This window comes from Cupressus sempervirens, chromosome 9 (assembly GCF_028749045.1).
Source record: "Cupressus sempervirens isolate cs-2001-9-10 chromosome 9, ASM2874904v1, whole genome shotgun sequence".
Classification (NCBI taxonomy): Eukaryota; Viridiplantae; Streptophyta; class Pinopsida; order Cupressales; family Cupressaceae; genus Cupressus; species Cupressus sempervirens.
Window position 1 is genome coordinate 422766788 of NC_143126.1, and position 22193 is coordinate 422788980.

The window sequence follows — 22193 nt, forward strand, 5'->3', positions numbered from 1 at the left end:
GGAAAACATAGTCTAAAACCAGTAAAAAAGAAGAGAAAAATTAATTAAAAAAATGAAGTGGGAAGGATGAAGAAGTGGAGGGGATAAGAACAAAAGAGACTTGTTTGGTGCTGTAGGAGATCAGAACTAAGAAAAAGATGAATAAAAGTAAATAAGAAACAATCCATATGTCAACTAGCTTCATAATGAATACAATGGATTTTAGTTCTGGTGTAGTCCTAGGAAATCAAAATGATGAATCAGATCAATGACACTAATTTTCCTCGAACTCCATAGTTAAGTGTGCTCAAGATGAAGTAGAACTAGGATGGATAATCTGCAGGGAGGTCTCGTTGCTTCACCTCGATGAGCACCACCTAGATCTAATGAGTACTAACTATTGCATTTATTTTAATGAGATTTCGATTCATTTTAATTGCTACTCATGAAACATGACTCAATGATTTTGACTCTAAAACTATACACTTAAAAATCTTGATAGAAATATTACAATTTGACTTTCTATGGAAAATATGCATACTTATCAATCGATAAGCTTAATGGGATTTCTAATGAATGGTTGATAAGGCACAACACATGGTGAAGTTTTGAAAATGGGGTTGCAAAAAGAGTGGATGTAACCATGAAGGAAACTCTGTAGTTAAGTGTGCTCAAGTTGGAGTACTAGTGGGATAGGTGACCTCCTAGGAAGTCTTGATGCTTCACCTCTATGAGCATTAGCTAGATCCAATGAGTGTTAAGTGTTCTATTTATTCTTATGAGATATAGATTCATGTGACTCACTACTCATGAAACATGGTTCAATGAGTTTGACTCAAAAAATACACATTTAATTCCTGATAGCAATATAACAATTTGACTTGCTATGGAAAATATCTCCTACTTATTAATTAACAAGCTTAAGGGGATTTCTATTGAATGGTTCATAAGGAAGAACACTTGGCAAAGGGTTTTAAAATGGGGTTACAAGTAGAGTGAGTTTAACTATGGAGGAAGCTATGTGGTTAAGTGCACTCAAGTTGGAGTAGTACTAGGATAGATGACACCCTGAGAAATCCTTAGGCTTCACCTCTGTGAGCATCACCTAGATCATTGATTCAATAATTTCTCTAATTTTAGATTGTTTACTGATAAATTTGAATTTCCTTGAACTTAATTTTTCAAAATTTAACGCACCGTGATTAATATGAGAGATATTTAAAAAGTTTGAAATATATGTAAATTGTTTTATGAAGATATACCGTTTGAAATGATTGTTGTTCTTTGATATATAATTGCGGACAAAATGGTATTACTCACAAAAGAGTGTACAGAAACAATGATTTTGGAAGCTGTATCCCCACCATCTGAGTTAATCACATTAAAATGACTCGGTGAGGAAACGGCAGGGGACACTTGATTACAGCAGAATCTTTCAGATAAATTTTTGTATCGAATAGATGAACACAAAACTTTTTGACGACCTTGTATGTCAAAGTCTTTAAAGTCGTCCTTGTGGGATATGCGTATAGAGCAAGTCAAAGTTTATAAATCATCTATTGGCCAAAGCTAAGCTAAGGCTCTTTCATTCTTTTTCCTGTGAGATCCACCTTGCATTAACGTATTATTGTGATCTGTTTGTGATCTGTTTGGACTATTGTGATGTTGTTTCCAAAAATTGGATTCAAGATGATAGAAGAAAAAGAGCAATTTCAAATCAATGGATCGAGTCAATAAAGATTGTGAAATTGTCAAGGTTAATAATAATACCCAGTTGTGCTGATCCTCCTCCTCCTCCTCCATCGACCTGTGTAGAAAGGATGGACCGCATGCCGATGACGTGTCTTATGTCACATGGAGATGATGAAAAGAGTTTCACAACACCCATCTCATGCTGCCTCAACCCAGAAACCGGTGGTCACCTTCACCTACTAATGTTTGTACATACTGCGTAGTTTTATTTTGCAACATAATAATTGTGTTGTTTTGCTGTAAATAAGGGTTTGTGACCGTACGCTAACCCCCTAGTCTGAAAAAGAACTTGTTTTACAACAAATCAAATCATCAAAATTCCCCATTAGCCGAAGAAACAATAAAAGTAGGAAGCAATCAGGATGTATCCGATTTGCCTTAAAGCTGTAAATGGGGTAACTGTACCGCAGAGACAAAAACAGGGCACTTTTTCCACGGCTGAATGCAGTCAAAGCTTACGGTTTGGTGCTTACAGTTATAGTAATGTTGGCGTGAACTCAAGTCATTGAAGCACTCGTCTATTTTTTTGTACTGTGGAATTTCTAGCCGCACGCTCAGTGTTGACAGATTCCCCCTTTACATCGACATATGAAATGAAAACCACAAGCAAAATTCGACAGGAAGACGCTATTTCATAAATTGTATGTACGTGATTGGGAGAGATATATTGATGCTGGGAACAGCATCTTGAAATGATCTTTCCTCCATTGAATCTGACGAACAGTTTCTTTCTTATTTATTGAACGATTTATGGTGAGCAGGGAAGAATTTAGAATAACAGTTTGAAATGATTATTACGAATATTAAATAAGAAAATTAAAATAAATACAAAAACAATATTTCAAATAGATCAAAAAGTTAGATTTGATATTCAGCTCTATTTCTATTATTGTCATAAATGACAACTCCTCTAAAATAGCTCTCAGTGCACCATGTTTTGACACAAAATTATATAAGTATATATAGAGAAACTCTTGCCTTCAAAATTGAAGCGACATTGTAAGCTTTAAACTGAAATAAACTAAATAAAGTGTACAAAAATTTCATCAAAACTAACTTTTTAAAACATACTACTAAACACAACTTATTAAACTATGATCTAACTTAAAAGAATTGTAAAATGTTATCTAATTAACTTTAAAATTTTAGAAAATAGTTTAGATAGCTTAGAAATTACCGAGAAAGGTCCAATTGCTGCACATTACTTTCAAACATATACCTCTGATATAGAAAGGACTCACAAGAAGACCCTGTAGTATTAAAAATTGATTCTTAGCAACAATCTTAGATAAAATATCAACTAGTTGCTCAATAGTCCTAATATATCAGAGTTCTACCTCTTTTCATTTGATCAAATCTTTGATAAAATAATATTTTAGATTAGAGTGCTTAGTTCTAGTATGATACACACGATTTTTGGCACTCTTTATAGTGCTCAAATTATCTAGCCATAATGCTTAAGTACATATAGAAGTTATTGCAACATATTCAACCCCTATGGAAGAAACATAAACTATGCTTTTGTTCAAACTCCAAGAAATCAATCATGAACCAAAGGTAAAAAAAATGACTAGAAGTAGATTTTTTATCATTTGCATTACCTCCAAAATTAGAATTATTGAAAGCAACTAGATTAAATTACTTAGGATTATAGTAATGAATGTCAAAATTAAAAGTTCCTTTCACATACCCTTTTTTTTTTTTTTTTGTAACATTCATATGTAACTTGGAGGATGTTTTAATATACCTTGAAATAAGAGAAATTGCACATGCAATATCAAGCATAGAGTGAATAAGAAAAATCAAACTTTGAATTACACTCCTATAAGTTGTCCCATTTCCTTTTCACCATTGTTACCTCTAAACAAAAAAAAATATACAAGAAATTAGATTAGAGATGAGTGTGGCATCAACAATATAAAATTTTTCCAATATATGTCTTACATATTTTGATTGACACAAGAAAATTTCATCCTTACCTCAATAAAATATAAATATGTTAAAAATATTGCATAACTTGTAAATCTTACATCTCAAATTCTCTCATCATAGAAAATTTATCTTTCATCAAAGAATGATTACCAACATATAGAAAATCATCTAGATACAAAATCACTATAAGAATGCCATTATTTTCTTGTATATATGGTAGGTTCACTTGTACTTTTGTTAAATCTACTATCTTAAAATTACCCACTAATCCTAATGTATGAAGCTCTTGACATTTACTAGAGACAATACAAGTTCTTCTTTAGCTTGTACACCAGATGCCCTTTACCTTGTACTACAAAACCTTGTGGCTAGTCCACCTAAATTTATTCTTCTAAGTACCCATTCAAGAAGAAAAATTTTGCATCCATACAATGAATGCTCCATTTCTTTTGAGTTGCAAGAGAAATTAACATCCTAGGGTAAAAGTACAAAGTTGTGTCACCTTTTAGGCTAATTTATTAGAATGACTAAATTTGAGTATTTCTATATAAAAATCAATTTTGTTCAAACCTATGATCTAGATAAATTAATTATAGCTAAGTTATGTATGGTCTCACACTTTTCCAATTTGAAATGTCTATTAAATGCATATTTTATACTAGTTTGTATCCAATTACTAAAGAAATAAAATTATTTCAGAAAATTGACATTTAATAACTCTTACTATTTTTTGAACACCATTTTATAGAGCTCAAAGTCAAGAATATTCTCATATTGATTTTATAGTGTTTTAATTAGATATAGTATATTGTGATTAAAAATTCTACAAGCACGAATTTTAACACTCAAAAAGATGTTGATTTTGAGAAGGAGAAAAATATTAAATGATATAAGCAAAAATTCAAAATTATATGATGTTCTAGAGGAGAGAGTCCTCTTCCACAATGTATAATTTTTCTTCTAGCTAGAATAGATTTGTTTTGAGAAATGTGGTAGGAGATGAAAACTATCGATTTCAAGTAAGTTGAAATTTGAATCATTATAAAAGAGAAAATATAGGTTTAAATCTAGTTTTTATTTTTGGTTTTTCTAGCTATATATGCTATGTATAACATAGTCTAAGATCAAAGTTAAAAAAGTTTATTTCCATATGCTATCTATATAAATTAATAAAAATATAAATTCTTATTCCAAATATTTATTAAAAATTATAATCCTAAACTTCATCCATTTCTACACATTTCATTAGTTTATTTCATTTTCAAATTCTAAATAAAAATACTAGTATTATGTTTTGGTAGGTGAATGATTATACTTTTGTTAGCCTTTTCCTTTACAAAAGGGTGACACTAGTTTATGCTTTTACCCATTAATAGTCTCTTCGCATGCTACAAGTTGAAAACTTTCTTCATAATCGATAGTAGACCTTTGAGTGAATCCTTTAGCAACTAGTCTTTCTTTGTGTCTTTCATCTATTCCATCACTATTGTACTTAGTCTTATAGACCCATTTAGTTCTATTTCTTTTCCTTTTTTTGTGAAATCTCTATAAACTTCAAGACATTAAAATTCAAATGTCTATACATGAGGTGCCGTGATACACATTTATCCTCATATAATAAGTTAACTTCTATGTTCACCAAAATTCAATAGAAATATCATATTTTGTGACATAGGAACTAGTGTAAGAACTTGGTTAGCTTGATTTTTTAAATCATAGATTGTTTCTTTTTTAGTTTCAAACACAACCTTATTTTTGACTATAAAAATGTCTTGAAGACTTAGATACTCTCTATTTGATGGATGTTTATGGCCGCTTTTGTTGAAACCCCCATTGTGTTTTCATTATTAAGTGTAACCTTGTATTTAAAACACTCATCAAGTTTAGAAAATATTTTTTTCTAAAACCAAGCATGTGATTAGAGAACCATTAATCTAAATACCAAACATAATTAATACTATTTTTTGTCCTATCAAAGTGAAAAATAAATTGCTAGAGAAAGGGTCTTCATTCTTTTGAGCATAATGGAGATTTTTATTGTTATTACTTAATTTTAATCTACAACCTCTCTTAAAATGAACATACATGTTACAATTGTACCATTGAATATTTAATTTATTAAATTTACCTCTATCTCTATGTCTTCCTCCTTGACCACCTTTTATTCAAGTAGTTCCTCTTCAAAATTAATTGTTTGAACTCTTCTTTATCCTTGTCTAGTTTTGGAGTTATTTCTTACACTTCCATTCTTTGAAATTTGTAACAAAGAAGAAAAATACTTCTCATTAAGATCTACAAATCAATCCCTCAATCTTTCCTAATGTGATATAAGAGATGCAACATGAGTAGAAAAATATTTTCTCCTCAATAATAATGACAACATTTCTGCATATTGGTTTATGTGAACTAAATAAATTTTTTAAAAGCCAAAAAAAATTCACTTATCATTTAATGTTATATAGACACTTTTTAACACCATGTTTAACCCTTACATAATAATCATTCACATTCTCAATTTCCTAAATTTTGAAGTTCTTAGATTCTCTTTTCAAGTTTTTAATTACGACGTGATCTGATCATTACCTCAATAAAATTATTTTAGAATCTTCTAAGAATCCTAGCTATCTTTTCATCTGAAATGCTAGGAAAAAATATCTTTTCAAGAGCAATCTGAATGTGAAATAGAGTCATTTCATTTTTCCTCTCATCTTCCTTCTAAATACTTTTTTTCTATTTTTCTTTAAGATCATCCTAATCGTCATGCTCCTCTTACCCTAATTCTGAAAAATTCCAAAAAATATTTGCTTATCAAAAAGCCTTCATTCTAATTGACCAATAATTTAGAATCAACCACATTAAACTAAAGAGTTTAAAAATAATTTTTCCATATTGAACCCTTAAAAATTATGTTTCTTTTTTAGTCCTAGTTGTAAGCACTAGAGGAAAGAAGCCCCACTATTTCCCCAAGGGTCAAGGATAACAACTTCCAATTAAGAACCATAGTAGGAAGCAACCTTGTGGAGACTTGAGCCCTAGATGTAGGCACTACTGGCAAGAAACCCCACCATTTTATGAAAGGGACAAGCCCCAAAATTTATTTACTCTTGGTTGTAAGCACTATAGGTAAGAATCCCCACTATTTGTACAAGGGTCAAGGATAGAAACTCTCAATTAAGAACCACAATAGAGAGAAACTCTATGGAGACTTGAAGCCTAGTTGTAGGCACTACAGGGAAGGAGCCCCACCATCTCACCAAAGGCACAATACTAAATTTTTTTGACTCTTGGTTGTAAACACTATAGGCAAGAAGCTCCACTATTTCCATAAGCGTCAAGGATAGCAACTCTCAATTAAGAACCACAGTAGAGAGTGACCCTATGGAGACTTGAACCCTAGTTGTAGACACTACATGCAAGAAGCCCCACCATTTCACCAAATGCACAAGCCCCAAAATTTTTGACTCTTGGTTATAAGCATTACAAGCAAGAAGCCCCACTATTTCACCAAGGGTCAAAGTAAAAAAATCTCAATTAAAAACCATAGTAGAGAGAGACCTTATGGAGACATGAACCTTGGGTGTAGGCACTACAGGAAAGAAGCCCCAGCATTTCACTTAATACACAAGCCATTTCAATGTTTTATCATATTTACATTAACATTATTCATAGACGTTTTTAAAAGATAAGTGGGAGAGAGGTGTGTAGTAGAGTGGACAACAAGGGGCTTGGGTTTCTAGCTCAGTGGAAGCTTATGATGGTGAGGGCTCTAAAGCAGATGAGGATGGTAGATGGAGGGCCCTCTTTATGCTAGTTCCCTCTATATTTGTTGAGTGTTCTCATGTTTGGAATGTGGATGTCACTGGTGCATGGTGAAATGGTTTTTCTATTGTTTAGTAGGTGTTTTTTGTTGAAAGATGGGGTCTCTTCCAATGGCTCCTCTCCACACTCCAGAGGGGTTTGTCTCTTATGGATGGGGATTTAAGATGGAAGGTCCCATGTTTGTGCTTGGGGTGTTATTGGATTATGTACTGGTTGGACCTCTGTAATGGGTTGACATTTATGGGTGGATGTGTTTGTTGTTGGCACCCATGTTTCCCACTTTTGATCTTGGATGTTTGGGGTCTTTTGTCCTAGGTGTGTTGCTGATCTCTTCCTCCACTGTGCTTTCTTGTATTTGGAGTTTTTCAGAGATGAGGATGCAAATGGGTTTGGTATGGAGTGCTTTGTGCAATGGCTTCATTGTCAATGCTTTCCCTTGCGGCCTCCTATTATGGCTCATGGGGTCCATGTGAACCTTAGTGTTTGTAGGGGCATGGATGTTGATGGATTGATCTGCAGGGGAAATGTGGCCCATATCCTTGGTGCTAGTTCTATTGATGGAAATGTTTTCCCTAGACTAGATTCTTTTTCAAGGGGTTTTACTGTTGTTCTCTCCCCTTGGCTAGGAATTTTTGTTCATCATTTTGGGATAATCTTGCCTCTTAGTGGTTGTCACTTTGGGGATTCCTTTTTTTGTGCTTGGTCTGACATGAATACATCTTCTATTTGGGATTCAAATCTAGTTATGGAAGTCATTTAAGAGCTTTGGATGCATGTGTGGTGGAGGTATCCTATGTTCTATTCCTTCACTTTCTTGCTTGTTTAGAGGACACTATAGAGGTGGGGACAAAGCTTGTGGAGGAATTGTGTTTCTTGAGGAAAGTGGTTATGAATATGTTTAGTGGGTACTCTCCCATTGTGTAGTGCCTGCCCCTAGGTCGCATTTTTGTTATCATTGTCGAACTCTGTTAGACTAGTTTTGTGTTGATGGTTAGTGGCATTGTTTTGAAATTATCAGATATTGTTTAGATTCAATTTATTATGTGATGAGATTACTTAGACTCTACAGTTCATATATGCATGATGATTATTACATTATTTCCAGTTATTGATGATGATCAGTTATATTTTTTATTATCACATGTGTTTTCTTATGGATGCTTACCCCATACTTGCATGTGTATGGTGTGCCTGTTTGTTTTCTTATGTATGGCATTTCTGATGCAGTTAAGGAAGGGAGTCGTAGTCACTTTCTAGTTGAGATCTATACAATGCACCACTTCCTACCATTACCTATTTAGCTTAGCATATATATATATATATATATAGTATGTACATGCATGGATTTTATGCAGGTTGCAGGTACCAAGTATCGACTTTTCTGAATTGATAGGATGAGCGTACCCTATCACACTATCTCAGTGGTAAGAGAGGGGAGATAAATTCTCAAGTCCAAATCCTAAACCCTTAAACCTTTTTGTCCTAGAGAGTTAGGACAAGTATCTGAGATATTTTACCTTCCAAATTTGTTGGATGACATAATTCATGATTTTAACCCTTTAGACTGATTTTGTATGGATTATTCTGTGGTGGGTTTTCATATTTTATCTTGGAGGTCTATGGTGAATTTTCTATTAATTGAGTCTTAAATTAATAGATTTAATTAATAATTTAATTATTTTGTAAAATTAATATAATATCATGATATTTTGATATTTTGATTATAATTAATTAAATGGGGAATTAATTGAGAAAAAAGAGAATTAAATAAAAGAAATTAAAATTTAAAATAAAATAAAATAATAATAATAGAAATAATAAAAGAATTAAAATAAAAGTTATAAGTCTACCTAGAAGTAAATGCACCTCTTGATTGCACATATGTCAACAACACAGGAGTTAGCGCACAAATTAAGCACATCGTGTCTACAACCTTGTGACTCATCTAGAAGGTTGGAAAAGACTCATGCTTGGTTGTCAATACCTTTTGGTTGTTTCTAGAGACATTCTAGGTCCTTCCTGAGAGTTCTTTATATTCAGGCACTCCTAGAAGCTTAGAGAGTGTGTTTTGGAGGACCCAAGAACATTGGAGAAGGAAGGAGGTTGCTCTGCAAATTTTGAGGAGAAGTGATTTAGCATTAGTGTCCAAGTAGACACTAGCGATTTTTTCATATGATAATTCGCTTCTTGCACTTCTTGTCTTCTTCGTGTCTTCTGAATGCTTTCTGAGGATTTCCATATGTTGAATATCTTGGTTGTATTCTTTCTTGTTATGGGTAGTTAAATTTCTATATGAGAAAATCCCACATGCGTAGATCTGAGGAATCTATGGGGCTAGGGTTTCTAGATGTGTATAGACAAACCTATTAGAAGGATTAATGGGTAAATTTAGAGAATAATTATTTTAAAAAGGAAATTCTTAAATTGGAAAGCCCTTCTTGTTCAAAAAAAATTATGTATACATTCTCTTAAAAAAAAAAAACATATATATATATATATATATAATGTTGTAATATTTTTATTTGCAAACACACACACACACACACACACACACACACACACACACACACACACACACACACACACACACACACGTTTGTCAAAAATCGCAGTAAAAAATAATATTGTTAAAATCTGAATGCTCATATGGGAAAAGCGTTTTAGAAGAACGCTTTTTTTTAAAAAAAAATTTATTTAAAGTGGGAGGGGACGAAACTTGCTCCCCCGTGCCCATTGCGGTCACAATGTACCTGCTATTGCAAGTACTATGACGACAAGGGTACCCTGTACCCATTGATGTCGTAGGCCCTGCAACCACAGGGTTCTGCATACTGTGACAGTGGATACATATATGAGAAATGTGTTTATTTTTATTTTATTTTATTATATGTTATAAAAATTTTTTTATGATATATATGAAATCGATTTTTTAATATTTTGATTTTCATTATTTAATATTAATAAATTTAAATATTAAATATTAAATATTATTAATAATTATTAATTATAATATTTATTAATATTACATATTAATAATTAATAATTATTAAATGTTATATAAATGGTTATGAAGTTTTAAAATTATCTTTTTATTAACAATGTTTGGTGATAAAGTTTTATATTGTTATTTTAAATTAATAATATCTAGTAACAATATTTTGATAATATTTATCAAGTTTTACTTTTGTTAGTTAAATAAATTATTAACTAAGTTAATTAAATCTAATTTAATTAAGATTAGTTAATAATTGAAGGGTATTAATTTATAATGATAATGAGTCTTAATAAATTTAGAATTTAATTCATTAAGAGATCATTAGTTATAGTGACTAAGTGATTTTAGTTAGTATTAAATGATTTAGAATTGTAGATCGTGAATTATATATTTTACTAATTAACTTAATGAAATTTTATTTAATTAAGATTAATTAATAAGGGAAGTTGTTTAATTCTAGTTCTGAAATTATTATAGTATTGATTTAATAAGAGTCAAGATAAATTTCTTGAAAAATCATAGAGCATTATTTTAATAATTTAAATAATAGATGGTCTCTCATTCTTTTATTGTTTCCAGAGGAATTGAATTAAATACTAAGGAAATTTTATTTAGTTAGCAACATTGATTTTAGTAAAATAAAGTGAATGGTTTTAAGGCAAAGGTGGCGGGGGGGGGGGGGGGGGGGGGGGGGTAGTTCAACCGATTAAATAAGTAAATAATTATCTTCTAAATATGTTTTAGAAAATTGTTTCAAAATATGGAAGGAGGGATCTTCCTCAACATAGTGATTATGTAAATATCCTTAGAACATTTAGAAAATTGATTCTAAGAGTTATGAGAAAAAGCTTTTACCAAAACAAATATACGAGTTAGAGAAAAATGTATAAACATTTTCTCACTTGATACCTAAATTTGAAACAAAAACTAAGACCTCGACACTTAATTCAACTATGCAATTTTAAACAAACCCAAACTTGTGCTTGCATCTTGCGTTTTCTCTATGCTTCTGTTTTGGGTTTTTGGGTTGACTAGTTGTTGACTAGTTATAGGACGTCTACCAGAGGCTCGGAGGTTATGATTGTGATGTCATGATGATGTCTTTTGATCTCGATTCTTTATAAACCCAACCATGTAAATGTGATGGTATGCTCTATGATATGTTTGTATTTACTATTCGTTGATGCTTTTCAGTCTTCTTGAGTGAAACTTTAGGTTAATTCTTTGGATCCCTTGGCGGGGTGAGACACATTGTTTGTGTGTATCTCTTTCTTATTGTAAGAGATCTAGCTAAAGAGAGAATGTATATATGATGTACTCCAAACGATGATGAAAAGATGAATTTGCAATTAAACACTTTGGTGTGGAGAGGTGTGTTATGTCCTACGAAGATGGGTTGGGTCTTAGTCTTAGATTCTAATTTCTCTGCCCCTATGGAGGTGGAGCAATTTCTTATTGAGGTGGAGATCATATTTAGGTTTTGAGAAGAAGAGGAGATGCCTATTGATATACTAAAAATGTGTGCTAGTTTTAGTAGTTTTGTTAGTAGAGGAAGGGGGAGTTTCTTTTACCTTTGGGGCTTGGGCTTCCTCCTCCCTACTCCTCTCAGTATGGTTCTCTAGGAGTTTATGGGGCGTGCAAAGACTTTTGACTATGTATGTCAAGGATGGAGCCTTGCATGGACCTATGGTTGGATGATATGCATTATGTTTTCCAAGGCTAGAGGTATAGTCTTGATTGATCCTATCTCTTTGCTTAGTATTCTGACAAGCATAGATGGCTTGATTTTATTCACTTTTTCTTATAGTGATTTATTATCTTAGTTTTTTCATTTCTTTTTGATCAAGTAATTGCTAGATTTTTTAAAGCGCACAGTCTAGTCCTTTGTTGTTTTTTTTGCTTTAAGTCTATAGTTATTATGGGGGCTTATCCCAAGTCTTTCATTTTCAATATTGACCATGGTTGGGGGGTCAATCGCTTGTGGACCTTTGCCTTTGATAGAGGGAGATCTGGGTTGCCTGGGTCTTTCTTTACTAAACATTGGTAATGTTCTATTTGTATTGTGGGTCTGCACCCTTTAATTGTTGCTTTTCTTTATAAAAAACAATTGTGTTTCTTAGATACTAAACTAAAGAAGTAAGAAATATTTAGTTCCAAAAGATAATTTTGATTATTAATTTTTAAAAAACTAGAATAAATAAAACAATAAAAACAAGTAGCTCTACAAACTAGATTTGATATCCATCTATATTTCTATTATTCTCATAAAAGAAAGTAGCTCCAAAACTAAACAAATACTACAAGATTTTAAAAAATTAAAAAAAATCAAGGCTACAAATATTTCCATCAAAGTTAACTTCCTTTTAAAATACATTGCTGAATAATCTTTAAAGTAAACCATGATCTCACTTGGAAACTATAGAGATTTATCTAATTAACATAGAAATGGTAGAAAATATCTTAGAGTTAACATAGAAACTACCAAGAAAAGTCCAATTCCTATAAATCACTTTCCAACAAGGAAGAAAAGTTTTAGATCTCACCTCTATATTTTTTATCCTTCAAAATTTGGAGAGGAGATAGACCATTTCTTATAATACTATTGATGATTTATATTGCTTAAACAATTTTCTAGATTTTGTTCCTAATGATGTCATTAAGGAGAATTTTAGTTACTTGAACTTGGGTATCATCATATCTCACTCTATCTTATTTATCTATTATTTATTTTGAGGATGCTTGCAATGTTACATATATATGATTGCTTGTGATTTAGGGTATAAGAATATTCATGTCTTCTAGATTTAGGAATTAGGGATGACTACTTAATATCTAATGAATTTTTTTTCTTTGGAATCTACTATGTTGCCTTAGAGGATATAATAAGTGACATTCATTATTTATTTGATGGGGATGATTTCTCTTCAAATTTTGTGTGTTAGAGCTCAAACATTTTCCTTTATTCTCTATATGATCATTTTTTGTAGTTTGATATGAATTTTGGAACTTCTAAGTAGAATTTACAGTATAAATATATATCTATTGAGGATATTCCTAAGTCTTTTAAAATATTCTTCATCAATCTATACTTTATTTTAATTTTTTATTATTAATAGTGTTGTCAAGAATGTGAAGTTAAAAAGGGTATATTTCAACATTGCCATGGGGCACTTGAGAGACTTTCAGATACTCCATACATCTTGAAATTTATTGTTTCATGTTCCACAGAAGATTAGGATGAATTTATGCATATATCTCTCAAAATTTTTTTTTTCTAAGTAGAAGAATGTTGTTTGGAAATCATGGGGCTTCTTCTATATTAAATTTTCACCATCTCCCAAGTATTGCAAAATGTTTTGATCTAAACATAGAGACTCTTTGGTAATCTTTGGTATTGTTTTGCTTGACAAAAAGAGTGATATTTAAATTATTATTAGTGGTAGAATAATTAGGACCAAAACTAAGGGAAATAGATTAGAAAAGTTTATACAATTTATAACTATTCTAGATATGAAAGGAAATTTATTTCTCTCTCAAGGTGAAAGCCACTAATTGACACTGAGAGGAGAAAATATGAAATGATATTCTTTTCTATCACCCCATTTTTAGGACTAGTGGGAATAGGAAATATATTAGATGAAAAATTAGGGTCCTAGCCCCTCCTAACTTTGTCATTAACAATCATGGCCCACCTTTTATGCTTCGTAGTGTAGGGGTTTTGTTTGTGTCTCCTACACTATTGAAAATTCCTAAAAAGAATGGAACCAAAAAAAAGATGTCATAAAGGAAGATAAAATTGACCTGGTTGATTCATAAGAAGAAAATGAGAGAGGACAAATGAGGTTTGGGAGACTTGCTAAAAGTATGGCTAGGATGGGAAAACATAGTCTAAAACTAGTGAAAAAGAAGAGAAAAATTAATTTAAAAAAAGAAGTGGGATGGATGAAGAAGTGAAGGGGATAAGAAAAAAAATTACTAGTTTGGTGCCTCAGGAGATTAGAATTAAGAAAAATATGAACAAAGGCAAATAAGAAACAACCCACATGTCAACTAGCTTCATAATGAATACAATGGATTTCACTTCTGGTGTAATCCTAGGAAATCAAAAGGATGAATCAGATCAATGACATTAATTTTCATTAAAATCCATAGTTAACCATGCTCAATATGAAGTAGAACTAGGATGGATGACCTCTAGGTAGGTCTCGATGCTTCACCTCGATGAGCACTACTTAGATCCAATGAGTGCTAACTATTGCATTTATTTTAATGAGAGTTGGATTCATGTGAATCACTACTCATGAAACATGACTCAACGATTTTGACTCTAAAACTATACACTTAAAAATCTTGAGAGAAATATTACAATTTGAATTTCTATGGAAAATATGTATACTTATCAATTAATAAGCTTAATGGGCTTTCTAATGAATGGTTAATAAGGCACAACACATGGTGAAGTTTTGAAAATGGGGTTGCAAGAAGAGTGGATGTAACCAGGGATGAAACTCTATAGTTAAGCATGCTCAAGTTAGAGTAGTAGTGGGATAGGTGACCTCCCAGGAAGTCTTGATGCTTCACCTCTATGAGCATTAGCTAGATCTAATTAGTGTTAAGTTTTCTATTTATTCTTATGAGATACATGTTTATGTGACTCACTACTCATGAAACATGGTTCAATGAGTTTGACTCAAAAAATACACATTTAAATCCTAATAGAAATATAACAATTTGACTTGCTATGAAAAATATCTCCTACTTATTAATTGACAAGCCTAAGGGGATTTCTATTGAATGGTTCATAAGGAACAACACTTCAAAAAGGTTTTTAAAATGGGGTTACAAGTAGAGTGAGTTTAACCATGGAGGAAGCTATGTGGTTAAGTGCACTCAAGTTGGAGTAGTACTAGGATAGATGACACCCCAAGAAGTCCTTAGGCTTCACCTCTATGAGAACCACCTAGATCAAATGAGTGCTAAATGTTCCATTTATTCTATGGAGAGATAGATTCACATGAATAAATACTCATCAAACATTGGTGAATGTGTTTGACTCAAAAACTACATAGGTAAATCCTAATAGCAACATGAAAATTAGGAAAATGTATTCTACTAACCTTGTGTTGGTGTGGGTGAAGTCTGCTATAGAGCTTGGAAATGGTAACTATGTTGGTTATAAAGAGATATTTGGAAATGTCAAGGATGTTAAGGATGGTTTTATGGCCCTTAAGGAACACTTTGATTCCTTAGATGAGAGTTTCACTAATTTATCTACATTCTCTCTCAAGGTCACCCATATTGCCACTATCACTCTTAAGTTATTACAATAGAAGAACAACAAGAATAGCCTTGGGGTGGAGGAATCTTCTAGGATATATATGACGAAGGAGAAGGCCAATGTTTAGCCCTAACATTTTTTTTTTCTTCTATTGATAATCTATTTCTAGTTATGTCCATATTTTTCCTTTAATTTTAGGTTGATCTTATAAAATATGTTTGTAGATGCGTAGTTATACTTTTATTTATAAGATGGAAAAGTTTATGTTATTTAGTAGATACTATCTTGGTTATGTGATAATTTTTTCCTCCACTAGTGATTTTGGTATTGCTAATAGTAGTTATGTGAATAGGCATTCTTATAGTTGGGCTAAGTGTACTGGTAGGTATACTATGTTTATGATGTTAATAGAAAGGTAGGTTAATGGTAATCATTTTCTATAATTGTGTTGGTAATGGTTTAACCATGGTTATGTATTGAGGGCTAGCCCCCTTGTTTTGGCTACTTTTAATATTAAAAACTCAAATGAAAGAAATTAAACTCACCTTATAGATTAATTTACTTTATTAAAATAATACCACATCCTTTATTTACCCTTTGAGGTCTTATGTACTAAACTCATTCACCAAATGAGAAATTTTTTTGATTAAGTAAATTAGGTTTTTTACAAGGGTTCTTGAAATCCACTAGTTAACAATGAAATAATTCCAAAATTTTAGGTCTAGCAACCAAGCAATAGAAAAAAAGAGAGGCAAAAATCAGTAATTAGATGTAAACCAAAAACACATAGCCGAAAGCTAGGGAATAGACAACAAACTAGGAACAATGATTAGGGCACTAATTCTTTAGCTAGCTCCACTTTCTTGAGCTCCAACTCTTCCATGACCTTAGCCTCATCGGTCTTCGAATGGCTATCATCCATGAAGACCTCCTCTTCCCTCTTCCTCATTTCCACTCTCCTTCTATTGCTTAGGCTCTCTCCCTACAAAAAAAATCCTCATAAGCCACCTTGGTTTCTTCTTTGTCCTTTTCCTCCTTCCCCTTTTTAATTTCCTCCATCATCATGTGTAGTTGAATCATGTTATCATTAAGACCTCTTAGTATGTTAAGGCTCTAGTTAATTGAGCTATAGAGAGAGCACACCATCCTTTCTACTCTTTTTTGAATCTCAGAAACCCTATTATCTACCTTGCTAATTCTGACATTCTCATCCCCCTTCTAACCTTTCCTACCCATGCATCCTAGACTTAATCTTTTCAATTTCATGGAAGATCCATTTAGTGGACCAAAAATTGTCCACCAAACTATTGCAAGCATTGTTAAGGAGGTTCATCCCCATTTCCTATGCATTGTTGCTAAGAATCACCAAAGTTAGGTCAATGAGCTCTTCCAACTTAAACTTTGGGGAGAAATCCAATCCTATACCCCAAGCCAGTAGAGCAGGTACTTGGCACGAAAGTCTCGTAAGGGAAACTAGCCTACAACCTTTCTCCACTATGAAGGGGTCAAACCCGTGACCTCAAGGAAGTAAAAATCAAGGCACAGACAAAATGAGAAATGTTCTCCCCCAAGATCATAAATGTTTTAACCTTTTTTCTATTGTCTTGCTTGTATTTTTCTTTAATATTTGTGCTTTCCAAAATCAACTTAATATCCACATTGAAAACACTAGAAATTGTCCATCAACTATTGTAAGCATTGTAAAGGAGGTTCATCCCCATTTCTCCCACTTTGTCACTAAGAATCACCAAAGTCGGGTCAATGAGCTCTTCCAACTTAAACTTTTGGGTAAAAGCCCATTCCTATACCCCAAGATAGTGGAGCAGGTACTTGGCACGAAAGTTTGTGAAGGAAATTGGCCCACAACCTTTCTCCACTATAAAGGGGAGTCAAACCTATGACATCAAGGAAGTAAAAATAAATGCATAGACCAAATGAGAAATGTTCTCCCCTAAGAACATAAATATTTTAACCCTTGTGCTATTGTTTTGCTTTTATTTTTATTTAATATTTGTACTTTCCACAATTAACCTAATATCCACATTGAAAAATAAATTCAACTAAAAGAAATCACACCCGTAGGGTAGAATTAGTCTACTTATAACTTTATGCCTCATTTGATAATATTAAGGAACTTGCCATTATCTTATGATATTATATGAGTTACTAAGTCCTATATAATGAATGAATTCCATTTGAAATCTTATTTTCTATATTTATATTATTTAGTTTATGTTTGCACTTATCCATAAAAATATTTGTTATCCTTGTTATTTTGACCTTCTCATACCATTAAAATTTTCATTAAGTTCCCACATACATACATACATACGTATGTATCTATCTACACACACACACACACACACACACACACACACACACACACACACACACACACACACACACACACACACACACACACACACACACGTGCGCGCGCACGCATTCATGCATGCCCGCACGTGCACGCATGCACACACACACACACACACATTCTCATTTTAAAAAATTTCAAAATTTTCAAAATATACATTTTTGTAAAAAAAATTGAAAATATTAAAATATAGAATCCCTATTAAAATAATTTTTTTGTGGATACATAACACAAAAATATACATGAGATATAAAATATATAATTATATTTTTATCTTATTACTCCCTACTATTAAGGTAGGAGGCTAAAGTTGTCATTTGCTTCTTTCTCATTAATCTGTCAAAAAAATAGTGTTGAGCAAAAAAAGTTTACCTATACATTTGATCATTCAATTACATAATACATTTTTTTTGTATTATTTTTATGTTTTGATTTGTGGAAGCTATTTTAGCTAGTGGTTTTGTTATTTTTTCAGGCAACAAATGGGGTTAATATTGCATGTCACTAGCAAGTGGCATTGGGAAAATAGGTCGTGCGACATTGGACATCTATGCTTTGAAATTTGACATATATATAGGGAAATAGGTGGGAGACGATACTAGATGGGATTATTTGGTTCTTTGATTTCTTTCTTAAAGATAAAAAAATCCAGTCAAATCCTTTTAGTTGTGAAAAATATATTGTGATGTTTGTGTACATTTGTGTTACAATAAAGACATTGAAAATTAGCAGAGTCAAATTCTAGTGGCATGGCTTCAATTCCCTATATATTTGAAAAATCATATAGAATTTAAAGGAAATAATAGGAAACTAGTCACAATGCTAAAGGATTGTAGTATGGATCTCAACGAGACTACGTAGAAACTACTTCATTAAATGGTGCTACCTTCGGTTTTATTATCCTTTTTGGGCATGATTATATTTTGCTACTATTTATGTTTGTAGGCCTTTATGAACACATTAACTTGGACTTTTATTATTATAATGGTAAGTTTTAGTCCATGTTTTAAATAAAATAAATTAAAAATAAAAGATGGGTTTTGTGAAAGCTCTATTGTAATAAAAGTCAATAGAGTCGAGTATTAGTTTTCAATTTGAAGAGATATTTCTGCACTGGCGTGTTATCGTTACAATAATTTATCATCACTTTTCTTTTTCCTTCATAGCCATGCCTGTAATAATTCTTGGGAAGACATAATTAATGTAAATATTTCTAAGAATTCTACAATGATCACCCATGAAGAGAATACATCTTATACCCTAGATACTCAAATATCTAATAAAATTTGTTCTAAGAAAATAATTAGAGAAGAGTTGATAAAGTTATTGGAAACATTATTATTTGCAAGATGTCTACTAGATGGATTCATTCTAATATTGTTTGAGGTCTTGTTTCCTCAATTCTATCTTTGCCATATAGTTATTTATTATAAAATGTTTGTATTGAACTAATTGTGTTTTCTTAAGTCTTTGTCTACAAGCACAACCTTATTATGCTAGTCCTGAGGAAGATGTACAAATTTATTTAAATGTAGAGTAGTAAGTTTAATAACTTAATTGTTCATTTTTTGAATAACTATTTTTGTGAAAGATGATTAAAATTTACATCCCATAGTCAACTTCTGATGTAACCCAATCTCATCAAAGAATAATTTAGAAATTGACACAAGGTAGATGTTTCAGAATATCATAACTATTCATTAAAAATTTCATATCTCTACTCGTCGTCTACAATGAAAAAAAAACCTACTTATTACAATTCTAAAAGTTACCATATTTGGAATTTTTTTAGGAAAAATGGATTTTTCCATTTTTGATAATTTTTAAAACTCATCCTACAAATCTTGAATTTTCCAAAGAAAAGCCCCTAACTAAGGCAAGATGAAAATCCAACTAATCGACAAAATCAAAATTATGATTTTAGATTTACTACAAAAATAACTTTCTAAAAGAGTTGAAAAAACACAAAAAGCTAAATTTAGAGGTCAAGATGATATTTTAGGCTCCCTAAAAAATGTCTAAATGGCCACCTATTGAGTTGAGCTCCATCAACAATCCAAATAACTCCTTCTAATGCAACTACCTATAAATTTTTTGCCAAAACCCACATTTCTGTCAAAAGTTATGACCCCCAAAAGTAAATCTTGACCAAAACACACATCTGAGTCAACATCCTTGACCCTCGAATGTCCCCGCACAAAATCCTCTCATTGTAGCATCAATATCTCACTACAATGGAACATAGGTTGGAAACATTTAACACATATTTTTCTTGCAATGCAAGTCCGTAATTGTCAATAAATATAAGGAATTGAATATTAATAGTTTAGTCTTAGAAGATTAGTATTTTAATCTCAAGTTAAGTTGTAAATAATGTACCACTTTTATAAATTTAGTTGGAATTTTTTTTTTCATTTTTAGATGGCTTTAACAGCTAGAGCTACAATCAAGTTAGGATTTTATGTGAGGATCAAGAGAATACAACATTTACGTACCCTTAGGGAATCTATGACTACTCTATTCTACCATTTGGATTGTGCACTACTCTAGCTACTATTCAAAGAATAAGTGTATGGTCTCTTGCACTTATATTAACAACAATGAAGCTTCACTCTCTACTTTTAATATGGAGAATTGGTTTATGTTCATTTGGGTTCGACCAAGCTGTATAGGTAAGTACTGACACATGAATCCTCTTCCCATATAGTACATGATTTTTGCACATTGTATTATTATCTATTAGGTTATTTGAGTTGAAGAATTTAAATAAAAAAATTCAAAGGTTTATCTTTGATTTGTTAGCATGAACATTGATTAAGGCTAGTTAGAGGAAATGGTAAAGCAACTCAGTGGAGAGATTGGATCAATATGGACTCGTATTCTATCTTCAATGCCTCCATACTATGAATTTCAATTGTTTTGTAACTAACTCACTCCAAATACACTCAAAGACTCTCTTACAAAAGGTTATTTTGCACCAAATATTTTTCTGGCCATAGAAACAAAAGAAATACAATCAAAAGAATAAGTGCCATTTTCAATTTTTCCAAATATTAGTCCAGGGGAAAAAATTGATGGTTGGATACTATCTACATAAAATTTAAATCTATTTATAAATGCATTTTAGTCCCTTTTATAACATTCCCTCTACCTCGTTTCCCCCAATTTTTCATAATTGCTAAATGAGATGGTCCAATGTTGCCTTCACCATAGTCCACTGGTAATTCTACTACAAATTTTCCCTCATCGTTGGTGAACAAAGAGTACTAGTTTAAAAAATCCCAAGACCATGTAATACAATGAAATGGTACTTATGAACAATCAATTTGAAATTGGTACAATATTTTTTAGAAATTCTATAGTATAAACCATCCCCTCTCTAATACTTACCAATAGAAGATGTCTTCTTGGGAATTCCCTCCACTAGATCTATACATGTGTCTCTAGAGTTTGTGCTCAGTAACTACTAAAATTCAAGGACAATGTGGAAATAAAGATGGTTAACAAAATTTAACTAGAAAAAAAAAATGCTAATATGAAGTTAAGAGAACATGGAATGCTAAAACTTAATATTGAAACAAGTACAAATGAACACCAAAAATGGTACATCTATATTAAATTTAACTATAGTCACCTAGAAATGTGGCTACACTAACTAATTCTATCCCTAAATCATCTTTTCTAAAGAAAATTTAATTCCTAAAGAAACTAAAAGATTGTACAAAATTGATGAATTTTTATTACATTTTTCCAATTCCATCTTCAAAAATCTAGTACACCTATGCTCTTCTTCAATCTAGGGAACTCTCTTCTACCTCTCCTTCTCAAAAACATGACTTCATAACCAATCCTTTCTCTTCTCATTTGGATATCACTTTTACTTGTCTATTTTGTATTTAATATCTCCTATAGCAAGGGTGAGAATAAGTATTTACTCCAAAGTGATTAGTTTAAGGGACCATGCCTTAGAAATAAGGTAGAACAATAATACAATGGGTCTACAAATGGAGACTGTGCATGTGTGGGAGAATGTGAATGGGGATTTTGAATAGTGTGGGTTTGTT

The 22193-nt window shown here is 31.7% G+C and overlaps 1 pseudogene; it reads left to right on the forward strand.

Annotated features, from left to right (window-relative positions):
- Positions 1-7577: 7577 nt before the first annotated feature.
- The window catches only part of LOC149539103 (O-fucosyltransferase 30 pseudogene), a 147870-nt pseudogene continuing 133254 nt past the window's right edge, over positions 7578-22193 (forward strand).